The following is a 17,395-nucleotide window of genomic DNA, read 5'->3' on the forward strand; positions in this document are numbered from 1 at the left end:
AAAGGTTTTTGAAAATTGACAAACTTGAATTTTAATCTCAGTTCTGCCACAGAGATGTCAAATTTTGCATACACAATAATTCTTAAACTTAGTGTTTGAACCTGTAAAATGGAGATAATAATACCTATGAAATCACGATGTTGTGAGAATTCCCTGCACTCCCATACGTCAAACCCCCAGCTCTGTGTCTCCGTGTCTGGAAAAACAATTCTCAATTCCCTTTATGCTTCATAAATTTTGATAATTAGATCATTTCAAACAATGCTACTAAATTTCTCTATGCAAATCTTGTGTGTATTTGTTTAGGAATGTCAAAGCATATTACTTCCATGAACTCCCTTTTCAGGAGACAGCACTCTTCACAACAGCAGAAGATTTTTCTATTCTTCCTCAGAGAAGCTCAGGCATTTTTCCTTCCACTGAACAACAAACAGCTGATAATTAGATTTTGTCCTAAGATAAGGCTTTCTTGTTAAAACTCTCTCATTTACAGGTTAATTTGTGTGATATAGAATATTGGCTCCATAGTCTCAAAAATCACAACATGATGTTCTGTCATGCTACCACTACTCTTTAATTTTATGGCTTAGAATCAGAGTAAGACGGGCTCTTACATCTACAGCCCTGGGCCCATGTTTTGCAGGTGAGCAAAACTCAGAAAACTGGAAGGGACATGATCTATGCCACGTGGGAAGTGACATAAGGAGATTTGAACCGGTGATGACTTGGTTAAAGCCTTTTATTCACCATACAATTTGGCTTCACTGAAAACTTTTCCATTTTATGAATAAATGCCCCCAAGAACAAGCACACACATGCACCACCCCTCTCCTCCTGCAAAGAAAGGAACCTCTGAAACCTCATGATTGAATGTAGTAGGAAAAGAAAAACAAGCCTCACAAAACCAGACACTGCCATGTCTTTCTACTGCAGACTCCGCTAGCGTTCCTTTGGTTAAGTTCTAGCCCAAAGCTAAGGATGAGTGCAATCATCACAGCCACTCCAGGGCCTTACTGGCATTTTACGAGTGAGGTATTTGAAAGTCAATATGGCTGTAAAATGCCACCATTGTCCAGGCTCATAATCAATATTAGGGACAAAACGTGATGGACTTCCTTACGCTTCCAGATTGACATGTTGGAGATCTTTCTCCCAAATGGAAACTTTGGTAAAGACATTTGCTTTGTGTTTTTGTAAAAAATAAAACAAAACTTAAGATTGTTACAGTGACTTACTTACAAAAAGCTCATTTGTTTCCTGAAGATATAACTTTTTCTGTTTAAGACATATTCACATAAATTAAAGACAGTGAAAAATAGAAAAAGGAAAGGCTAGGCATTTCTCCTCAAATTATTAAGTTAGGGGAAAAACTAAGACTCAAACGTGGGTCATATAACTATCAAAACTGAACTCAATTTTTTTAAATAATTTTTTTTTTTTTTGCGAGGGAAATATTTGCCCTGAGCTAACATCTGTTGCCAATCTTCCTCTCTCTCTCTTTTTTTTTTTCCTCTCCCCACAGCCCCAGGACACGGTTGTATATCCTAGTTGTAAGTCCTTCTTTGTGAGCTGCTGCCACCGGCATGGCAACTGATGGATGGATGATGTGGTTCCACCCCGAAGAACTGAACCTGGGCTACTGAAGAGGCAAGGGCACTGAACTTTAACCACTAGGGCATCAAGGCTGGCTCAGAACTGAGCTCTTTCAAAACATAATTTTACTTACTGTAATTTTACATGAATTGCATTAATTCTACCCATCTATTTTTTACTCCCAATTGAAATGGTGATACGGATGGTAGTGACGTCAGGACTGAATAATACCCCAAGCATCTCATCTCTATTTATGGCTTAGACCAGGAGTTGATAAACTTTTTCCATGAAAGGCCAGATAATAAATATTTTAGACTTACGGACTGTACAGTCTCTGTCACAACTACTCAACTCAGCTGTTGTACCACAAAAAACAACAAAGGACAATGCCTAATGAATGACGTTGTTGTATTCTAAAGTCCTTATTTGTGGACACAGAAATTTAAATGCCGTATAATTTTCACATGTCAAGAAATATTCTTCTTTTGGACAACATTTTTATCATTTAGAAATATAAAAATAATTTTTAGCTTACAGACTGCACAAAAAGGGGGAGTGAGCTGAATTTGGCCTACAAACCATAGTTAGCCCATTGCTATCCTAGACCTGCTGAAGGAAAGTTGATTGGCTAAGGAAGCATTTCTCAAAAGGTATGATTAACAACGATAGTGTCCTGTCAGCTGCTCACATAGGTTGCTCAAAAAAACTTTGGTTAAATTATTAGAATAATTTTCCAGCAATTTTATTCTTTAATAGAGATTTAGCATACCAGACACTCAAAGAAGTATTCCAACGTAGAAAATACTATTTCCTAAACATTTAAAGCCATAAATCACCCCTCAATATTTATTTATTCCATATAGCTTTATTTAGTACTTAGCAAATGCCAGTCCAATACTGGGATAAGAGAGTAACAAGAGAGAAATGATAACTGCTCTTATGGATATAAAAGCCTGGAGATGGATATAGAACTTAAATAAATACTTCATTGATTATAATTTCAGTAAGTATCATATAAAATAATTAAACCAGAGAGGGCAGAAAAAGATGCCTCTGGCAACAAATAGAAAATAGCTACAGATATGGTTGATATTAGTTCAAATATAGTAATAATAATCTATTTAAATATGAATGGCCTAAATACATCAATTAAAAGATAAATTTTGTCATAATACATGAAAAAGGCCCAAGTACATGTTGTCTACAAAAAACTAATTTAAATATAAAGCCTCTGATACATAAAAGTAAAGGGATGGAGAAAGATGTATCACGCTAATTCTAATCAAAAGCTGGTAGAATAGCTATGTTAATTTCAGACAAAGCATAACTCAGAATAAGCAAAATTATAAAGGATAAAGAAAGATACTACTTAAAAGAGTTAATTCTGAGAGAGGTATAAAAATCCTTAACATATATGCACCTAACAACAAAGTGTAAAAATACATGAAGCAAAAACTGATAGACTTCTAAAGAAAAATAGACAAATACACTATAATTAATTGAAAGATCAAGCAGGATGAAATTCAAAGAGGATAAACATGACTTGACCAGCAACAATAATCAAACTGATATAATTGCTGTATGTGGAATACTTCATGCAACTAAAGCAGAACACACCTTTTTCTGTAGTTTGCATGAAACATTCACCAAGGTAGACCATGTTCTGGGCCATGAAACACACGTTCACAAATTTAAAACAATAGAAATCATACAAAGTATGCTCTCAGACTACAGTGGAATTTAACTAGAAATCGATAATAGAAATATATCTGAGAAATTCCCAAATATTTGGAAAATAAACAAAACGTCTAACCTAAACTATAGATAAAAGAAGTCCCCAAATAAAGATAAAAAAATATTTTGAAATAAATAAAATTACAGTATGAACCATCGAAATTTGTGGTATGGAGTAAAAGGAATGCCTATAAAGAAATTTATAGCATTAAATATACAAACTAGAAATGAAAAAGAAATCTAAAATCAATAACCAAAGTTTCTACCTTAGAAAACTAGAAAAAGTGGAGCAAATTAAATTTAAATCCAGAAGAAGAAAAAATAGAAAACGGAGCAAAAATCAGTAAAGTTGAAAAAAGGAAAGTATAGAGAAAATCAGTGAAACCCAAAACTGGTTTTTGGAAAAGATAAATAAAACCGATTAACTTTTAGCCAGCCTAACCAAGAAAAAAGAGAATAGGCAAAAATAACTAGTATCATAAATGAAAAAGGGGACATTTTAATATCCTGTTCCAATATGCATTAAAATGGTAGCAAAGAACACTGTGAACAATTTAATGCCCACAAATCTGACAATATACGTGAAATAAATCCATTGTTTGAAAGACACAAACTACCAAAATAATTTATAACCTGCAAATAGGAAATCGTCAGGTCCATATGGCATTCACTACTGGTGAATTCTACCAAACAATGAAAGAAAACATGGTACCAATTCTCCACAATTTCTTCCCGAAAATAGAAGCAGAGAGAACACTTCCTAATTCCTTCTATGAGGCTAGCATTACCCTATACCAAAACTAAATGAAGATATCACAAGAAAGTAAAATTAGAAGCCGTATACCTATCTGTAAATGTTTATGGCAGTTTTATTTATAATCATTGAAAACTGGAAGCAACCAGTATGTCTTTCCATAGTTGAATGGGTGAACCAACTGCAGCACATTCATACAATGGAATATTATTCAATAATAAAAAAAAGACATATCAAGCCACAAGAAGACATGGACAAATTTAAATAAATATTGCTAAATAAAAGAAGATAGTCTGAAAGGTCTACATACTATACTATTCCTATTATATGGCATTGTAAAAAAGGCAAAACTATAGACACAATAAACAGGAATTACGGGTGAGGGGAGGGTTGAATTGATGAAGCACAAGATTTTCTTAGGACAGTGAAACTATAAATGTGATACTTTAGGGGCCTGCGCAGTGGCGAACGGGTTAAGCTCACAGGCACCGCTTTGGTGGCCCGGGGTTCGCTGGTTTGAATCCCACCTGGGGATCCAGCACTGCCTATCAAGCCATGCTGCGGTAGGTGTCCCACATAAATAATAGAGGAAAATGGGCACAGATGTTAGCTCAGGGACAATCTTCCTTAGCAAAAAGAGGAGGGTTGGGAGTAGATGTTAGCTCAGGGCTAATCTTCCTCAAAAAAATAAAAATAAAAAATAAAAATAAAAAAGTGATACTTTAAAAGCAAATATGAAGCATTTAACATGTTTCAAAACCCATGGAATTTTACTGTACAAAAGGAACTTCAATGTATGCAAATTTTAAATATATAGATATATATTAGTGGTAAGCAAATGCCAGAATGGAATACATCACTTCATCAGAGAACCTAAATACATCACAATGAATAAAACAACCTCACTAAAGCAGGTGGGGGAAAAGGTTTTAATCTAAGTAACTGGAAACAGGTGAAATTGATAAAATATAAAACCAAAAGGAAATATACATAAGCCCCTTATTCCAGTTGATATATGTATTTCCTATGGCTGCGGTTGTTAACAATTCTGAAGCTACTATACATGCATGCTAGAATTGAACCACTAACTAAATGTATGGCAGTGGATGAGAGTCACTTTTCTTACTGCTGAGGTGGGAGTTTATAAATAAAAAGGAGAGGGGGCTAGAATGATGCATGCGGTAATATCTTAGAGACATCAGGATGAACTCATGCTTTCTTAATATTGATACATATGGTTACATATAAAAGTATTAATTGGTATATTTATTGTAATGAATAGTCTGACTCCATTCTTTGATATTTGCTGGTAGCTTTTTAGCCTTATCCCTACATATTCTCCTTCTGCCCTAATTTTGGGCAAGCTGATAAAAAAGCCCACTCGTTTCCTCTTTGGCAAGTTCTGGCAAGTTCAAACCATGTATAGGATCCCTCACCCATCCTCTAACCACCGTAAGACTCCAAGCCACTCTCCTTTCCTTGCTATTTCAAGTCACTTTTAGATCTGCTTGGGAGCCACTTTGCTATTCACCCAAAGCTTGATTGTGTGAAATAATAAACCTTTTTGTATCCTCTTGGTATACGTGGAGTCACCATTCTCAACATCCAAACCAAATCTGGGAGGACAGTGGGGTTGGTTTCCGTAGAGTGGCTACAACATGAACACACACAGGTTAGTACAACACGTATATTTGCTTGCTTTGTCTACTGTGCCTACAAGCAATTACACCTCTGTAGCAACAAGCACACCTCAGCCCCTGATCTTGGTTACAATCAAGATCAATCAATTGGATACAATTCTCCAATAAAGGAAACCAAGACTTCTCAGAAATATCTGATTCTAGGATTGGGGCAGGAAATATACAAAATGAGCCCCAGAACATCTTGTAGTGCCAGAAGCAGAAAGTAGTCACCAAAAAAATAAAGATTGAGGGTATGTCAAAGGGATACAGGAGGCAACTGAAAGAGGCCTCAGTGGCTATTTTGATTAAGAAAGTAAATAAAATATCACTGGTATTTAACACAAAGTGTAAAATAAGTACCCTAGAGTCTATACTGATAGAAATAAATTGCTGCATGAATAAAAAATGTGGCAGAAAAGAAAAATGTCGCTTGCAGAAGAATTCCAAATAATTAACATAGCTACTCTGCTCTGAAGTAGAAGAACTATAAATCCCCACACCCCCAGTGTGAGCTTCTCGTACTAACTTTCCTCCAAAGAGTAAAGTATGGAAGAAGGAGGGGGAGCAAGTAACTTTAAAGTGGAGAAACCTGACCAATGCTATACCAGCCAAGTGACAAAAGGTAACCTCAAAAGTGATAAGCCATATTGATTGCATATACACTTGATATGATGTGATGAAAATTACATTTTTTCTCTATAGTTTCCTACCCAAAAATGCAGCATCCCAGTCTAATCAGAGAAAAATAGACAAATCCCAAAAGAAGGACATTTTACAAAATGTTTGACCAGTGTTCTTCAAAATTGCCAAGGTCATCAAAAACAAGGGAATCTGAGAAACTGCTACAACTAAGAGGTGGCTTTGGAGATGTGACAACTAAATGTCACGGTGTATCTTGGATGGAATCTTGAAACAGAAAAGTGATATTGGGGAAATACTGACACAATCTGAATAAATCTGGTTAATAAACCGTGCTAGTATATTGATTCACAGTTATGACAAATGTATCATACTACTGTAAGATGCTAGCAATAGAGGGAACTAGATGAGGGATATCTGGGAATTCAAGTGGAGAAAGGATAAGTATTTATAATTATATCAGACAAAACAGATTTTTAAAATGATTTTATTGAGGTCATAATGGTTTATAAAATTGTGAAATTTCAGTTGTGCATTATTATTTGTCAGTCACCATACTTATAAGCCCCTTTATCCCTTATGCCCACCCTCCAACCCCCTTCCCCTCTGGTAACCACTAATCTGTTCTCTTTGTCCATGTGTTTATCTATCTTCCACAAATGAGTGAAATCATGCTGCATTTGTCTTTCTCTGTCTGTCTTATTTTGCTTCACATAATACCCTCAAGGTCCATCCATGTTGTTGCAAATGGAACAATTTAGACAAAACAAATTTTAAGCCAGCGATGGTAATAAGAGACAGAGGTTCATTATATAATGATAAAGGGTCCAAAAAAAGGATATAATATTTCTAAATATTTATGCACACATAATAAAATCATCTAAATATATGAAGCAAATATTAATAGAGCTGAAGGGAGAAATAGGTAGCAACACAATAATAGTAGAGAACTTCAATATATCCCACTTTCAACAAAGGATAGACCAGTCAGACAGGAAATCAATAAGAAAACACTGGACTTAAACCACATGCTACACTACATGGACTTAACAGACATTTACAGAATACACAATCTTCTCCAGCACCCATGGAACATTCTCCAAGGTAGATCCTATGTTAGGCCACAAAACACGTTTTACCAAATTTGAGAGACTGAAATCATATCAAATATCTTCCCCAACCACAATGGTATAAAACTAGAAATCAATTACAGGAAGAAAACTAGAAAATTCACAAACGTGCAGAGATTAAACAACATGCTACTGAAAAACCAATGAATCAAAGAAGAAATCAAAAAATATCTTGAGACAAATGAAAATGGAAAAACAACATACTAAAACTTATAGGATACAAGAAAAGCACTTCTAAGAAAGAAGTTCACAGTGACAAACACCTCCATTAAGAAAAAAGAAAGATCTCAAATAAATAACTTAACCTTTATATCTCAAGGAACCTGAAAAAGAACAAACTCAGCCCAAAATTAGTAGAAGGAAGGAGATAATAAAGAAAAGAATGAAAGAGACTAAAAAGACAATACAAAAGATCAATGGAACTAAAAGCTGGTTTTTTGAAAGACAAACACAATTGACAAAAAAGTAAAAAAGAGAGAGGAGTCATATAAATAAATTATAAATGAAAGAAGACAGATAACAACTGATACCACATGAACACAAAGAGTCATAAGAGGCTACTCTAAATAATTAGATATCAACAAATTGGACAACCTAGAGGCAAAAGATAAATTCCTAGAAATACTCAACCTACCAAGAAGACATAGAAAAGCCAAACAGACAAATTACTAGTAAGAAGATTGGATCAGTAATCAAAAACTTCCCCCGCAAAAAAGTCCAGGACCAGATAGCTTCACTGGTGGCTGCCAAACATTTAAAGAATTCATACAAATTCATCTCAAACTCTTAAAAAAAAAAAAAACAAAAAAAGAGAGGACACTTCCAAACTTACTTAATGAGGTCAGCCTTGCCCTGATACCAAAACAAGACAAGGACACTAGAAGAAAAGAAAATCACAGGCTGATATTCCTGATGAACATAGATACAAAAGTCCTCAGCAAAATATAAGCAAAATGAAATCAACAATACATTAAAAGGTTCATACGCCATTATCAAGTGGAATTATTCCAGGGATACACGGATGATTCAACATTTGCAAGTCAATCAAGGTGACACATCACGTTAGTAAAATGAAAGATAAAATATCATACGATCATCCTAATAGATGCCAAAAAAAATTTGACAAAATTCAGATTCCTTTTATGGTAAAAACTCTAAACAAACTGAGTATAGGGGAACTTACCTCAACTTAATAAAGGCTATACATGACAAGCTTACAGCTACTATCTCACTCAACAGTGAAAGCAGAAAGCTTTACCTCTAAGATCAGGAACAAGACAAGGATTCTTGCTCTGGCCACTTATTCAACATAGTACTGGAAGGCCTAGCCAGAGCAATTAGGCAAGAAAAAGAAATAAAAGGCATCCAGATTGGAAAGGAAGAAGTACAACTGTCACTATTTGCAGATACCATTATATTATATATGGCAAACTCTAGAGACTCCATCAAAAAACTGCTAGAAGTAATAAATGAATTTAGCAAAATTCATAATACAAAATCAGTATTCAAATATCAGTTGTGTTTCTATAATTAACAATGATCTATTGGAAAGAGAGATTAAGAAAACAATTCCATTTATAATAGCATCAAAAAGAATAAAATACCTAGGAATAAATTAACCATAGATGTGAAAGATCTTACACTGAAAAATCTAAGACATTGATGAAAGAAATAGAAGACACAAATAAATGGAATGATATTCCATGCTTATGAGTTGGAAGAATTAATATTGCTAAAATGTCCATACTACCCAAAGAGATCTGCAAATTCCATGCACTGACTTTCAAAATTCCAACAGCATTTTTCACAGAAATAGAAAAAGAATCCTAAAATTTCTTTTTTTTTCTTAAAGATTGGCACCTGAGCTAACAACTGTTGCCAATCTTCTTCCTCTTCTTCTTTTTTTATTGCTTTTTCTCCCCAAATTCCCCCAGTACATAGTTGTATACTTCAGTTGTGGGTCCCTCTAGTTGTGCTATGTGGGGCGCCACCTCAACGTGGCCTGATAAGCGGTACCATGTCCACACCCAGGATCCAAACCAGTGAAACCCTGGGCCACAGAAGCAGAGCTTGTGAACTTAACCACTCGGCCATGGGGCTGGCCCCCTAAAATATCTATGAAGCCACAAAACATCTCAAATAGCCAATGCTATCTTGAGAAGGAAATACAAAGCTGGAGGCATCCCACTTCCTGATTTTAAACTATATTACAAAGCTATAGTAATCAAAATACTGTGGTACTGGCATAAAAATAGACACATAAACCAATGGAACTTGAGAGTCCAGAAATAAACTCTCACATATATGGTCTAATAATATTTGACAATGGAGACAAGAATTCTCAGTGGGGAAAGGATAGTCTTTTGGGAACAACTGGATAACCACATGTGGAAGAATGAAACTGGACCCCTATCTTACATCAAACACAAAAATTAACTCAAAGTGGATTAAAGACTTGAACGTAAGATCTGTTAACTATAAAACTCCTAGAAGAAAACATAAAGAGAAACATAGGTTTTGACAATGTTCTTTGGATTTGACATCAAAAGCAAAGACAACAAAAGAAAAAATAAACAAGTAAGACTACATCAAACTAAGAAGCTTCCACACAGCAAAGGAAACCAAGAAAAAATGAAAGGGCAATTTATGCAATGGGAGTAAGTATTTGTAAATCATGTATCTGATAAGAGGTTAATGTCCAAAATATATAAAAACTCATACAACTCAATAGCAGAGAAATAAATAATCTTATTTAAAAACAGACAGAGGAACTGAATAAATATGTTGCAAAGAGGACACCCAAATAGCCAATAGGTGCATGAAAAGATGCTTGACATCACTGTCACCCAGGAAATTCAAATCAAAACCACTATGAGATATCAACTTACACTTATTAGAATGGCTACCATCAAAAACACAAGAGTTATGAAGCATTGGCAAGGATGTGGAGAAAAGGGAACCTTTGTGCACTGCTGGTGGAATGTACATTGGTGCAGCCACAATGGAAAATACTGTGGAGGTTCCTCAAAAAATTAAAAGTAGAACTACGAAATGAGTCAGCAATCTCACTTCTTGGTATATATCCAAAGAAAATGAAAACAATATCTCAAAGAGATGTCTGCACTCCCATGTTCATTGTAGCATTTTTCACAATATCCAGGACAGGGAAACAACCTAAATGTCTGTCAATAGATGAATGATTAAAGAATACGTGCACATGTATATATATAGTGTAATATATATATATATATATATAACGGGATGTTATTCAGCCCTGAGAAAGAAGGAAATCTTGCCATTTGTGACAACATAGATGAAACTTGAGGGCATTACACTCACTGAAATAAGCCAGAGAAAGACAAATACTGCATGCATGGTATCATTCATATGTGGAATCTAGTAAAGCTGAACTCATAGAGACTAAAATGGTGTTTACTGGGGACTAGGGACAGGGGTGGAGTGAGGGGGTGGGGACATGTTGGGCTAAGAGTACAAACTTCCAATACTAGATTAATAAGTTTTGGGGATCTAATGTGCAGCATGGTGATTATAGTTAATAATTCTGTATTATATACTTGAATGTTGGTAAGAGAGTAGACCTTAAATATTTCCACCACAAAAAAAATGATGATAATTATGTGACATGATGGAGATGCTAGCCATGGTTGTAATCATTTTGCAATATATAAGTGTATGAAATCAATACATCGTACACCTTATGCGATGTTACACGTCAGTTATATTTCAATAAAGCTGGAAGGAAAGAATTAAAATTTTCATGTATTAACAAAGATGTTGGAGATCAGGGAGAAAGCCACGTTAAGAAATGGCATTCAGGTTCCTACCCTTTTGAAGAAGTAGCATTTGTACCATGGAACACATTTTAAGAGTGCTGGAGGGCTGGCCTGGTGGCACAGAGGTTAAGTTCACACGTTCAACTTCTCTGTGGCCTGGGTCTCATCGGTTCAGATCCTTGGTGTGGACATGGCACCGCTTGGCAAAAGCCATGCTGTGGTAGGCATCCCACGTATAAAGTAGAGGAAGATGGGCATGCATGTTGGCTCAGAGCCAGTCTTCTTCAGCAGAAAGAGGAGGAGGATTGGTAGTAGTTAGCTCAGGGCTAATCTTCCTCAAAAAAAAAAAAAAAGTGCTGGAGATGAGCTGAGTTGAATCATGGTCCTCTTATAGTTAATGTTAATTAACTGGTTAACTAGTTAATGTTTTGTCCATAATATTTTGATATTTATGGTATAAAAACCATTTATATTATAGGCCCTTATATTTGAGATGAATATCTTCCAACAATTCTCAAATTATCAATATAATTTTTCCCATTAAATACAATAAGAAAAATTTAAATTTAGTCAATAAAAAATTCAAGACACTCCTACAGTTCTTGATGAACAATATTGGAGGATATAAAGCCATATTAATAAAGGGGGCTAGGCAGTGACTAAGCTCTCATTGTTTTCTCTCTACACATAATTAATATCTGCACCTAAATAAAATGATGTTACTTCAGGCTATGCATTTTCAAGTGACTAGTCAGAAATACAAATATTAAATTATCCAGTCCAAATAGCCTTTGTAGCAGTTAACATTTTGAAGAGATAAACATTCCAATTAGGTCGTATTGGCATTGATTAGGACCCAAAACTCCCAACTGTTTCAGAGATTGTGAGGAAGATTGAAACTCCCAAATTATGTGAATTATTATGACATCACTCGATAATTTTTGAGATGTTCTGAACTACAAGTGCTGACTTACCTTCCTTCGAAGAAGAATAAATGGAATTTTAAAGAAAACATATTATCCAATTTTTCAGTTTCTCAGAATGTAACCAACTTCATCTGTGACATTGACTCTTCTCTCAATATCCAAAGCTATTGCTTCAGTGTCTATTTCCTATCAGCTGAGAAGTCAGCTCCAATAATTTGTTTCAGTGATTATTAAAGGCCCAGACTGAGCAAAAACATTATGGTAGGATCTTGGAAAGAGATTTCTAACTCTACTGTGTACTTCCTCTGTGAAAAATGTCTTGAGTAATTCATGCCACTTGCCTGGAGGCAAGCATATCTCAGTCCCAGAGAATGGAGCTCTGAATGAATTAGCCCAATTCCATTATCTTACGCCTGGGAAATGTTGCCTTTAACCATGGAAAGATGTATAATTTATTAAAGCCTCATGATAATACAATTTAGCCCCTTGAAATGGAGCTCATCTTGATTAATTAAATAGGGAAAATATGCCTTTCTTGTAGTTAAATAGAGAAAACACATTCTTTAAAATGCCTAAATGGCTGGTATACGTGTGTCTGCGGATGGAAAGGAATAAACTATTGAATATTCCAGTCACAGTTAAAATACTTTCTCAAGGATATTTTTATGGAGTCAACTGCACATGGAGAAAATATTAATTGTGAAAATACTATCCAAAAATATAATATACATATATACAAAGGAATGAGACTTTGAAAAGAACTGTAACCATAAAATGACAGTCTCTATGAATCATCCACGGGAATCCCTGATGAATGCTATTCTCCCTGTGGCTCAGATACTTCTGCTTCTATGTTAGTCCAGTCCTCTACATCTGAGAAGGAGAAGATGGAAGCCAAAGGAGGATGAATGCTGAGAAAAGGAGGGAACCTTTACAAGAAGGCTTGAATACTCTTAGCCTCATTAAGGGGCATTTTGCTGCGCTCAGGCTTGTCTGTTAGTTCCAGAACCACCACTGGACAAAGTTCAAACCTCTGAAGCTTCAGAAGATTACATCTTAAGTCACAATTACCTGATGGCTCTTGAAGTACACAGAGACCCAACACATAAAAAATACACTTGTGCAGGGTCAGCCCTGGTGGTCTAGTGGTTAAGTTCAGCACACTCTGCTTCAGTGGCCAAGGGGTTCAGTTCCCAGGTATGGATCTATACCACTCTTTTAGCAGCCATGCTGTGCTGGGGGGCCCACATGCTAAAACATACAGGAAAATTGGCATGGATGTTAGCTCAGGGAGAATCTTCCTCAGCAAAACAAACAAAAAAACACACGTGCAGAAATCCACAAGGACATGGTCTCTATTGTTTCTCTATGGGCTATACAAAATCCTTTTAGAAATAGACATTCAGCAGAAGAGATGTATTCATAAATACATAATAAATAAAATAAATAATAAATCAATAATAAAGACGTAAGAAAGAATAACATGAACTCCTGTCATTTCTTTATTATGACCTTAAGCAAGTCACTTAATCTGAATATATTTGTTCTTCTCTAAAGTAGATAGAAACTATAAATTTGTACAAATTTGATCCAAAACTCCTCCAGATTTTCCTTGTAATGTATTTTTCCTGAAGATGACCGATTTACCCCATTGCAAGGGAATCAAGTCATGATTTTTAAAATTCTAGCCATTGAATTTGAGCTTGCATTTTGCCTCAGCATGAAAATATGTCCATTTCACTTTTCTCATTTTGCAATAAGCTCAGATATCCTACTTTGTCAACATGGATAAACATATCGAGAATCAAGCCAAACTGGAGGTTTGTTTCACTGTTTCAGAGTGAGTGCACACGGATCCTGTCCTGGAAGATGCAAGTACTTGCCAAAATTAAGTTGTCATAAGTTGTGTGCTCATTTACTCTAAACTCACGTGATGCCTTAAAAATAATCAAATAAATGAAGCATTTAATTTAAATGATACTTCATCTGTTAATGGTATTTGTGCCAACTTTCGATAGCTTTTGATAGTGTTAATGTAATCTGATTTCTGAGCAATTAAGCAGTGCATTTAGTACTGCCAAATGATTAATTAGAAACTTTGGACAATGCGCCAAAAAAGTTTTTCCTTCTTATGTAATTTCCTTTCAAAACATTACAGGAGCATAGATTTATGAAATTTCCGGCATGGAATAGATCTTAGAAGTTATATTGTCCAGCTGGCAATCTGATGCACAAACCAGATCTACATTCCCCAGGAAGTAGTTGCCTAGAACTCACAGAAACATACTTTATCTTCCAAGGAAAACTGGTCCACTGTTGAAGGGTCTAAACTTTTTAAAAAACTGCTTACATTATCTATCATCTAAAACGTTGCAAAAACTCTACTTGATGCTGGAAATGTAAGGTTGATTTAGGCAAAGTTCCTGCCCCAAGAGAACTTACAATCCAGTGAAAGATTAATATGTAAAGCAGATAATCATGCCTCAGTACACTAAATGTCTGATAGAGGTGCTTGTAAGACACAATAGGAGTACAGAGGAAGGCAGTTAGCAAAGCTTCAAGGTTGAATTAAGGCTCGTCTAAGAACTGAGGCCTGATCTGAGTCTTGATGAAGGGTGAATTTCTAGAACAATGTAGTTGGATATTTGCAACAGACAATTGGTGATACAGGCTGAAGTTAATTGTTGGAACTATAGATCTGGGAGTTATTAGCACAAAAATAGAACTCAAAATCATAACAGGGACTAAAATTGCCCAATGAATGTGTAGAGGATGAAGAGGAGTACACCAAGAATGGGTATACAGTAGAGGGCCCTGGGAAGGAGAAGAATAGTCAGTGGTCTCTTACCCAAAGCTCTGTAATGTAAAGACCAAGAAATACATATCCAGAGTAGTATCAATCAGGGTCCCTGAGCATTACTGGGAAATTGTCCAAAAGCAGACCATCAATTCCGTAGAATTAGTTGAGAAACCAATCTCCATTTTAATTAGTTGAGAGACCAATCCAGGTACAAATGAATCGCTTATCAAAAAACTAGATTGATTTAGCTTTGGAATTTAAACCCCAAAAGCAAAATGAGAGAAAAAGCCAAAATTACATAGTACATGGGATTATCGGTGGAGCAGGAAAGGGACAAAACAGGTATGTAGGAAGGGTGAGCCTAGGGAAGTCCCTGAGTTCAAATGCATAACGTTAATTGTAATGTGCAGCATGGTGACTATAGTTAATAATACTGTATTGTATACTTGAAATTTGCTAAGAAAGTGTATCTTAAGTGTTCCCCCTAAAAAAAAAAGTTACTATATGAGGTGATAGATGAGTTAATTAACTTGATTGTGGTAATCATTTCACAATGTGTGTAATAGCAAATCATCACATTGTACACCTTAAAAAAAAATCTGTGTTTATAGTATAATTTATTGGCCACATTAGGGGCATGGCCAGGGTGTAGTGTAAGCTCTCACAGTTGGTTTTCCTTTTGTTTGTAATGGAAGTGCTTGACTTAAGCCCTGATTATCAAGGCATCCACTTCAAAGAGACATCCACTTCAGACTGCCATCTGAAAAAGACATGGCAGTACCACATGACTGCGCAGATAAAGAAAAAGAAAGGCTGCATGCCCACATTGCCCCGCTGCCTACCCCCGCCCTCCCCAGCTCTTTTGTTTTAGAGATCATAGCTCATTTCCACAAGTGACCATTTAGGCCACTTGTTTTCCCAAACTTTAAATTTACACTCATGTTTTAAATTCACCAATAAAGAGTGAGCCCGGAAAATCCTAGCCGCCCCCTCCCCCCTTCACTCCAATAAAAGCAGAACCCCAGGCTTGTGTACTCTCTCTCTCCTCAACCTTGCTGTGTGGCCCCAGGTGTGCCATGTAATTTCCAGGAACTATAAATAATAAACCTTGTCTCTCAAAGTTTCCTGATGGTTATTGCTGAGAGCATCTTGCAATCATAATAAGAACCACAAGGGCCAGTTCAGCCACAACTTTGGTTATTGACAGGCTGAGATGAGCACAAAACACCTGGGCCTCTAAAGGCATGACTGAAAAGCAAAGTGTACCTAGTTATAGCTAATGGCAGAGTTCCAGAGCTAGCGTGGCCTCCCTGGGGCAAGAAATCTTTTTCTAAAGAAAGTATTTTTTGACCTTTTGTGTTACAACATTCTAAGTTGCATCTAAAACTTTCACTCTGAGCAGGTTACAACTTTTATGATATTGGTCAAATAATTGGTAATTCATCTTTCTATTAATTTGTGTTTTGAGCCCTACGATGTAAACAATATTAGTAACTGGATTCTAGAATTCCTCCTAGAGAGGAAATTCTCTTTGTTTAGATGAATTCTTCAATGAATGATTAATATAGAAAATGATACCCTGAGTGCCTGAGAGATGGCTGCCAGTAAAACATCAGAGAAAATGGTTGATAAAGAATAAAGAAATGCACATTAACTCATTGACCTGTTCTTGTAGTAGGTAATGTTGAGGAGATTAGAAAAGATGATAGAAAAAGAGAGAAAGATGACAACAGGACTATGAAAAGATGTGGACTAGGCTGCTGTGGAAAGATGAAGAGAGAAATTGAAGCCAGGTACCTGAGGGTTATGGTAAACAGTTAATAAGATTACTTTTCGTCCTTGTTATGAAGAGAAGTTAATCTTGTCAATTTGCTGTTTTCTTGTTTAACCTGAGGAGTGACACAATGGTAACAAGGATTTATAAAATTGTTTTATGAAAGAAGGAAAAAGAATGCCCTTCAAAGATCGCCAGATAACCAGCCCCCAGATGCCAGTAGAGTCCAGAAGTCAGATTGCCCAGGGATTTATCTGGAGTGAAAGAAACACAGATTACCCCTCTGTTTCTCTGAAACGCCTCCTGCCAGGCCCCTTAGCTCTATAAAAGCCCCTGCTTTCTTCTCTTGTGAAGGTAGATTTGAAAGGAACTGTCCTCCCTGCTTCTTGTTTTGGCCAATTCAGGTAAACCTTTCTCCATCTCCAAACACTGTCTCAGAGATTGGCTTACTGTGCATCTGGCAGAGTAACTGTCGTTAAGAGTTTCAGTGCCAACACCACTAGGCGCATATAGATAAAGAGGATTTCAGAGAAGTGAAACTTCCAATAATCTGTTTTATTTTTTTCCTG

Source organism: Equus asinus, chromosome 2 (assembly GCF_041296235.1).
Source record: "Equus asinus isolate D_3611 breed Donkey chromosome 2, EquAss-T2T_v2, whole genome shotgun sequence".
Classification (NCBI taxonomy): Eukaryota; Metazoa; Chordata; class Mammalia; order Perissodactyla; family Equidae; genus Equus; species Equus asinus.